This window comes from Stegostoma tigrinum, chromosome 35, assembly GCF_030684315.1.
Source record: "Stegostoma tigrinum isolate sSteTig4 chromosome 35, sSteTig4.hap1, whole genome shotgun sequence".
In the NCBI taxonomy this organism is placed as follows: Eukaryota; Metazoa; Chordata; class Chondrichthyes; order Orectolobiformes; family Stegostomatidae; genus Stegostoma; species Stegostoma tigrinum.
The window spans coordinates 22682140-22691294 of NC_081388.1; positions in this window are offsets into that span (position 1 = coordinate 22682140).

Sequence of the window (9155 nt, forward strand, 5' to 3'; positions counted from 1 at the left end):
GTCATCTTGATTCAAGTCAAGATTTCCTTTTTTGAAAAGTACTTCTTTCTCTTTGACTGGTACAGTGAACGGAATGCCTCTGTTCCTCTAACAGTGTCTTTAGAGCTTTAGTTTACACTTGTGGGGGAGGATGGTTCTTCAATTTAAGATTGAACTGGAAGGCAACTTCTCTGACTGTACTGCACTTCCTCAATACTTCATTGAGCATGTGGATTAGGTGCTCAAGTGTCTCGTTTGTGCCCTGAACCCACAACATCTGATCTTTGAGGAGAAAAGGCTAGTAACTGAGCCATAGCTCATATAAGTAAAGCATAAGAGTTGGAAGTAATACTGTTCCCATGACATTGCTGATCTCTCCTTGTCACTTTGAGAGGTTGTGGCCAGGCTGAATCAGCCAACTCAATCCACTCGAGATAATGGGAACTGCAGATGCTGGAGAATCCAAGATAATAAAGTGTGAAGCTGGATTAACACAGCACGCCAAGCAGCATCTCAGGAGCACAAAAGCTGACGTTTCGGGCCTAGACCCTTCATCAGAGCTCTGATGAAGGGTCTAGGCCCGAAACGTCAGCTTTTGTGCTCCTGAGATGCTGCTTGGCCTGCTGTGTTCATCCAGCTTCACACTTTATTATCTTCAATCCACTCGAGAACCCTTCAGAGTCCAATGAAATTCCACTTGGAGTTCAGGGCTTCCCCAGAGTTCCCGAGTGGCTATATTCCACAGTCACCACTGTCTCATTGCATGATAACATGATGCTGATATTGCTGTCGAAAGTTAATGAACTGCTGAAAATATCACCACTAAAAATACTTTCTGTTGACCCAATTTCATTGAAATAGCTTTTGGTGATTAAACTGAAATATTGACTTGGAACAGTGTTGAACCTTACAGCACAAGTTTAACTTTAATCCATGTGAGATTCTTTCCAGAAGGGAAAAATTAATACACTGGCAGTCAAATGGTGAGTTGGAGATGAATAAACAACTTCCAAATTGCTTTGTCACCATGTTTCTGTTTGGCCTCCCTGCTCAGAATCTGCAGAATTACTTCATGTAAAACTGAAAATCAAGCTTTATTGCTTTCACTGCAAATCTCATTGGTGAAAGGAGGTGGAGGGGGCGGAGTGAGATATCTGAGCTAATCCTGGATGGGCAAAGCTGATAAATCATACTGTGCAGATGAAGGTCTTTTTATTTTCCGCCTGACGTATGTTAACCCTGAACTGTCCCACCCAGCAGGTGACTGAGGCAGACACGAGGCAAAATTATGTTTCATTCCTGGTACATTTCTAGTTAATACTCTAAAATCAATCAGTAAATGTTGCTAGGGAGAGTAACAGTCTGTTTTCTTCCTCCTCGTACATTTTCTAATGTACTTCCCATTTGCTTCAGTGTGACAGCTGGTAAACATTTAGGCAATCTCCTCACAGCTCCTCTCCCCATCCCAATGTCAAGGCTAAGGGCCGGTTCAAACTGATTAAAAGGTGAATAATTTTACTGAGAAATCATGAATTCATTGTACAACAGAACAGGCTCAAGGGACTGATTAGTCTCCTATTCTAATGCGACCATCACTGAATTCTACTTCCTTTACTGAAGGTACTGATGACTGTGGAGACTGTGTAGAGTAAGATGGCAGGCCTTGGCACTGAATGATGGCATTGGGTGGGGTTGGGGGTGGGGTGGGGGCTGAAGGGTGAATTCAGTGATTCTTTCCCGGTCATGTTCAGTGGGTGTCAGTTAATACATGGAGGAAAAAAGCCATTCTGGGTGGACATGGTGTTCAAGTACCTGTCACACAGTCCATGAGCTTTGGCCTCCATGGTCAGGAGAATGTAAACAAAGCAGCAAGAAACAAAAAGCAAATGACCAGCATTGAACTCAAAGAATTTAAAACTGAGTATCAAAGTCATTCCTTTCAGCTGAAATATCTTTTCTCCTTGCTATGCTCTGGTTTGGCTTTACCAACCAGTTTTATTGCAAGATGCCAGAAGACCATTCCTCACTGATAAATGATAAGTGAGCTGGACATAGATTATCGTCTGGACATGCAGTGGTCCCTGTGTAACACACAGCACACACACATGCAGTGCTTCCTGTGTAACACACAGCATGTACACATGCAGTGCTTCCTGTGTAACACACAGCACACACACATGCAGTGCTCTCTGTGTAACACACAATGCACACACATGCAGTGCACACACATGCAGTGCACACACATACAGTGCAGTGTACATATGCAGTGCTTCTTGTATATGACGCAGTGTACACATGCGGTGAACACACAGAGCACATGCTTGCAGTGCTCCCTGTGTAACACACCTCCCACTACACATATCACCCTGACTAACCCGCATTCAGAGTACCTTCTGGATTATGTGACCTGGGACAAAGGTTGAAAATAACTTGGTGAATCTGTTGCTGAGATGTAAATGTTCTCTATTTGAGTTACAGAGATGTTGGTGGTCTCGGGTTCGTGGTCCTCTTCCTGGATATGGCTCCATGTTGGGCTACTGTGCGTATGTGGGATGGGTAACATTTATTGTGTTCACTGATCGCCCCTCCGACTGGTGTTGTGAAGATGTATTGGACATGGACACGATTAGGTTTATGGAGACACTCAAGTGATAATTTCAACATTGACAGTGGCCAATCGATTCATGAACTAGTAGTTTCCCTATTCCTGTGCGTATGAGGTTAGTGAACTGGCAAACTGGCAAATAAAACAGGAATCCTCTAGCTTGAGGTCTCTGCCGATCCATGAGCAGAGGCACCAGGAGATCCTCTGAGCTCAGTAGAAGACCAAAGGCGCAGCTGAAAGAAATTAAAAATTAAAGATCTTCACCCTCAAATAATGAAGAAAAGTTCTGATCCATCACCACTAGGTTCATTAAAAGGAAATAGAAATATCACAAAATCACATCAAATCCACACAGGAAGTTATTTGGCCGATTAAAGCTGTGCTAAATCTTTGCAAGGAAAGAATTACTCAACTTAGCTCTCTTCCTTGTTCTTTCCCACTTGCTTTGTCTTTTTTTTGTTGCTTCAGTTATTCTTCCACTTCCCTTTTTGAAAGTCTTGTCTCTGAAATGCGTCAGCCAGTATGTTAATGGCTCAGTAATCCGTGTTGTCATCATTTTCTTTGAGGAATGAATACATTTTCACTTGATGAGTGGTTGGCCTGTTTTATTGTTTCATGTCATGATTGGTCTGTATCACTCACTTCCTCCCCTTACTCTCCTGTTCTGCCTTGAAAACGTTCAGTTCACACTGGTGTCATGATGATTTGATAAGGTTCCTTCCATTTTATGCACTTGTTCCTCACTAATTCAGATGCTCTGGAGGAGCCCATGTTTGTTGGGACCTGTTTGCTAACCTGTTGGGAAGTAAGCATTTGTGATCAGAGATAATGGGGACTGCAGATGCTGGAGAATCCAAGATAACAAAGTGTGTAGCTGGATGAACACAGCAGGCCAAGCAGCATCTCAGGAGCACAAGAGCTGATGTTTCGGGCCTAGACCCTTCATCAGAGCTCTGATGAAGGGTCTAGGCCCGAAACATTAGCTCTTGTGCTCCTGAGATGCTGCTTGGCCTGCTGTGTTCATCCAGCTACACATTTTGTTGTCTGGGAAGTAAGCATTTGTTTATTGCTCATACAAAAACAAAATACCATCAATGCTGGAAATCTGAAACAAAAACACAATGCTGGAGGCACTCAGTAGCTCTAGCAGTATCTTTGGAGAGAGAAACATAGTTCACATTTCAAATCAGATAAGACTGTTCTTTTCAACTCTTTGGAAGATCATAAGAGTAGGTCATAGAGTCATATAGCTTGGAAACAGACACTTCAGTCCATGCTGGACATAATCCCAAACTAAACGAGTCCCACCTGCCTGCTCCTGGAACATATCCCTCCAAACCATTCCTGTTCGTGTACTTATCTAAATGCCTTAAATGTTGTAATTGTGCCCACATCCACCACTTTCTCAGGAAGTTCATTCCAGATGGGAACCACTCGTATTTGCTCCTCATGTCTTTTTTAAATCTCTCACCTTAAAAATGTGTCCCTTTGTTTTGAAATCCCACATATGAGAGAAAAGACATTAATCCTATCTGTACTTCGTATAATTTTATAATCACAGCCTATCCAGCCTTTGTTGATAACTCAAACTTTCCATACCTGGCAACATCCTGGTAAATCGCCTCTGAACCTTTTCCAAATTAATAATATCCTTCCTATGACAGAGTGATCAGAACTGGACACAGTACTCCAGAAAAGGCCTCATGAGTGAGCTGTATAACCTCAACATGACTTCACAACTCCAATACTCAAAGGATTGAGCACTGAAGGTGAGTGTGCTAAATGCCTTTTTAACCACCCTGTGTATACATGGCACAAACTTCAAAGAATTACATATCTGAACCCCAGGTCTGTCTGTTCTACATGTCAGAGAATGTTGCTAAGAAGAGTCGTGGCTTTGCCTGGATTGTGTGTGATGACCATGGAGTCATCGTGGTCACCATGAAATGTCATTGGAGAGACCATGGGGGTGACCATGACATGCCCTCTTTGGAGGTGGCTGATCTGAACCTCTGCAGTACTGATGGATTTTGATGAGGGTGGGATGGTGTTTGTGAAACTGATTGAGTTGGGGGGTGTCTCTGATCCTGAAGGATTTTTGAGGGGCCCTGATTGAGATGGATTTTGGAGGGTCAGGGAAGTGCCTCTGATCCTGAGAGATTTTGAGGGTGGGTGAATCCGGTGGATTTTGTGGGGTAGGGGTTTGTCCCTGATCCTGATGGATTTGGGGGGTTTCTGATCCTATGGAATTTTTGGGAATTGTCTGATCCTATGTATTGTTTTGGGGGGGTTTATAATCTTGTAGATTGTTTTTTGGGGGTGTCCAATCCAATGGATTGTTTTCAAGTTGTCTTGTCCTATGGATTGTTTTTGGGGGTGGGGCATCTGATCCTATGGATTGTTTAAGGGGTCTGATCCTATGGATTTTTGGGAGGTGTCTAATCCTATGGATTGCTTTTTTGGGGGGGTGTCTGATCCTACGGACTGATTTTTAGGTTGGGGTCTGATCCTATGTACTGGTTTTTAGGGGTGTGTCTGATCTTATGGACTGGTTTTTGGGATGTGTCTGATCCTATGGACAGCTTTTTGGTGGGAGGGGTGTGCCATCTGATCCAATTGACTGGTTTTTGGGGGGTTTGATCCTATGGACTTGTTTTGGGGGGTGTTATGATCCTATGGACTGGTTTTTAGAGGGCGTCTGACTAAATGGACTGGTTTTTTGAGGGGGGATTCAGATCCTATTGACTGGTTTTGGGAGGATCTGATCCTATGGAATGATATTTTGAGGGGGGGGCTGAGTCTATAGATTAGTTTTGGGGGTGTCTGATCCTATGAACCGGTTTTTGGGGTGGTCTGATCCTGTGGACTGGTTTTTAGGGGCGTGTCTGATCCTATGGACTTTTTTTTCGAGGGGGGGGTCTGATCCTACGGACTTTTTTGGGGGGAATTCTGATTGTATGGACTGGTTTGGGGGTGGGTCTGAGCCGATGGACTGGCTTTTTTTGGGGTGTCTGATCCTATTGTCTTTTGGGGGATTTTGATCCTATAGATTGTTTTTTTTAGAGGGACCTGATCCTAGGGATTGGTTTTAGGGGCTTCTGATCTTATTGACTGGGTTTTTTTGGGGTGGGTGTCTGATTCTATTGATTGTCTTTTCGAGGGGTTCTAATCCAATGGTTTTTTTTAGAGGGATCTGATCTTAGGGACAGGTTTTCGGGTGTTCCGATTCTATTGACTGGTATTTTTTGTGGGGCTTAATGTCAGATCCTATTGATTGTTTTTTGAGGGGATCTGATCCTCTTGACCGGTTCTGGGAGGGTCTTATGCTATGGACTGTTTTGGGGGGGGGGGGTGCGGGGCGGTCTGATCCTGTGGACTTTTTTGCGGGGGTTATATCCTCTGGACTGGTTTATGGGGAGAGTTTGATCCTAGGGACTGGTTTTGTGCGGGGAGGGTTCTGTCCTATGCACTGTTTTTGGGAGGGGGTCAGATCCAATTGACTGCTTTTGGGGGGGGGTATGATCCTAGTGACTGGTTTTTGTGGGGTCTGATCCTATGGACTTTTTTTGGCCGTCTGATCCGAATGACTGGGTTTTGAGGGGGGTTCTGATCCTATGGACCAATTTTTGGAGGGATCCGATCCAACTGACTGGTTTTGTGGGAGTTCTGATTCTCAGGAGAGGTTTTTGGGCGGAGTCTGACCCTATGGACTGGTTTTTAGGGGCGTGTCTGATCCTGTGGACTAGTCTGATTCTAGGTACTGGTCTTGGGGAGTTCTGATCTGAGGGAGTGGTTTTTGTGGGGGGAGAGTCTGATCTTGTGGACTGGCTTTTTGGGGTCGTGTCTGATGCTAGGGACTGGTTTTTGGGAGGGTGGTCTGATCCTAGGGACTGGTTTTTGTTGGGGGGCGGTGTGTCTGATCCTGTGGACTGGTTTTTGGGAGGGTGGTCTGATCCTAGGGACTGGTTTTTGTGGGGGGGGAGTATGTCTGATCCTGTGGACTGGTTTTTGGGAGGGTGGTCTGATCCTAGGGACTGGTTTTTGTGGGGGGGTGTGTCTGATCCTGTGGACTGGTTTTTGGGAGGGTGGTCTGATCCTAGGGACGGGTTTTTGTGAGGGGGGTTCTGGTCCAAGGGACTGGTTTTTGGGAGGGGGGTGTGTGAATCCGAGGGACTGGTTTTTATGAGGGGGATCTGATTCTGAAGGACTTGTTTTTGTCGGGGGTCTGATTCTGAGGGACTGGCTTTTGGGGATGGGGTGTCTGATCCTAGGGACTGGTTTTTGGGAGGGGGTCTGATCCTAGGGACTGGTTTTTAGGAGGGGGGTGTCTGATTCCGAGGGACTGGTTTTTGGAGGGGTCTGATCCGAGGAACTGGTTTTTGGGAGGGGGTGTCTGATCCTAGGGACTGGTTTTTGGGAGGGGTGTCTGATCCGAGGGACTGGTTTTTGGGAGGGAGGGGTCTGATCCGAGAGTCTGGTTTTTGGGAGGGGTGTCTGATCCGTGGGACTGGTTTTTGGGGGGCGTGGTCTGATCTGAGTGACTGGTTTTTGGGAAGGGGGTGTCTGATCCTAGGGACTGGTTTTTGGGAGGAGTGCCTGATCCTAGCGACTGGTTTTTGGAGGTGTTTGATTCCGATGACTAGTTTTTGAGGGGGGAGGTCTGATCCAGTGGTCTGGTTTCTGGGGGGTGTCTGATCCCACGGATAGATTTTTGGAGGTGTCTGATCCGAGGGACTGGTTTTTAGGGGGGGGGTGTCTGATCCAAGGGACTGGTTTTGGTGGGGGGGGGGGTGTCTGATTCTGAGGGACTGATTTTTCGGAGGAGTGTGTCTGATTCCGAGGGACTGGTTTTTGGTGGGTGTCTGATCCGAGGGACTGGTTTTTGGGAGGGGGGTCTGATCCTAGGGACTGGTTTTTGGAGGGGTCTGATCCTAGGGACTGGTTTTTGGGAGGGGGGGTCTGATCCGAGGGAATGGTTTTTGGCAGGGGTGTCTGATCCGTGGGACTGGTTTTTGGGGGTGGCGTCTAATCCTAGGGACTGCTTTTTGGGAGGGCGGTGTCTGATCCTAGGGACTGGTTTTTGGGAGGCGGGGTCTGATCCAAGGGACTGGTTTTTGGGAGGGGGGTTTGATCTGTGGGACTGGTTTTTGGGGGCGGGTCTGATCCTAGGGACTGGTTTTTGGGCGGGGGGTGTCTGATCTTAGGTACTGGTTTTTGGGATGGGGTGTCTGATTCCGAGGGACTGGTTTTTGGGAGGGGGTGTCTGATCCTAGGGACTGGTTTTTGGAGGTGTTTGATCTCGATGACTAGTTTTTGAGGGCGGGGGTCTGATCCTATGGTCTGGTTTCTGGGGGGAGTCTGATCCCACGGATAGATTTTTGGGGCTGTCTGATCCTTGGGACTGGTTTTTTTGGGGTGGTATAATCCTGTGGACTGGTTTTTGCGGTGGGTCTGATCCTAGGGACTCTTTTTTGGGTGGATCTGATCCTGTGGACTGGTTTTGGCGGGGGTGTTTACAATCCTAGTGACTGTTTTTTGTGGGGTCTGATTCTATGGACTTGTTTTTTTGGCCGTCTGATCCGAAGGACTGGGTTTTGAGGGGGTTCTGATCCTATGGACCAATTTTTGGAGGGATCAGATCAAATTGACTGGTTTTGGGGAGTTCTGATTCTCGGGACCGGGTTTTGGGGGGAGTCTGTCCCTATGGACTGGTTTTTAGGGGCGTGTCTGATTCTGTGGACTGGTCTGATTCATCATGGGCCTCCTGCACTGCCACAATGATGCCACCCAAAGGTTGCAGGAACAGCAACTCATATTCCGCCTGGGAACCCTGCAGCCATATGGTATCCATGTGGACTTCACCAGTTTCAAAATCTCCCCTTCCCCTACTGCATCCCTAAACCAGCCCAGTTCATCCCCTCCCCCCACTGCACCACACAACCAGCCCAGCTCTTCCCCCCCACCCACTGCATCCCAAAACCAGTCCAACCTGTCTCTGCCTCCCTAACCGGTTCTTCCTCTCACCCATCCCTTCCTCCCACCCCAAGCCGCACCCCCAGCTACCTACTAACCTCATCCCACCTCCTTGACCTGTCCGTCTTCCCTGGACTGACCTATCCCCTCCCTACCTCCCCACCTACACTCTCTCCACCTATCTTCTTTACTCTCCATCTTCGGTCCGCCTCCCCCTCTCTCCCTATTTATTCCAGTTCCCTCCCCCCATCCCCCTCTCTGATGAAGGGTCTAGGCCCGAAACGTCAGCTTTTGTGCTCCTGAGATGCTGCTTGGCCTGCTGTGTTCATCCAGCCTCACATTTTATTATCTTGGAATCTCCAGCATCTGCAGTTCCCATTATCTCTGATTCTAGGTACTGGTTTTGGGGTGTTCTGATCTGAGGGACTGGTTTTTGTGGGGGGAGTGTCTGATCGTGTGGACTGGGTTTTGGGGGGAAGGGTCCGATCCTAGGGACTGGTTTTTGGGAGGGGTGTCTGATCCAAGGGACTGGTTTTTGTGAGGGGGTGTCTGATCCTAGAGACTGGTTTTTGGGAGTGGGTGTCTGATCCTAGGGACT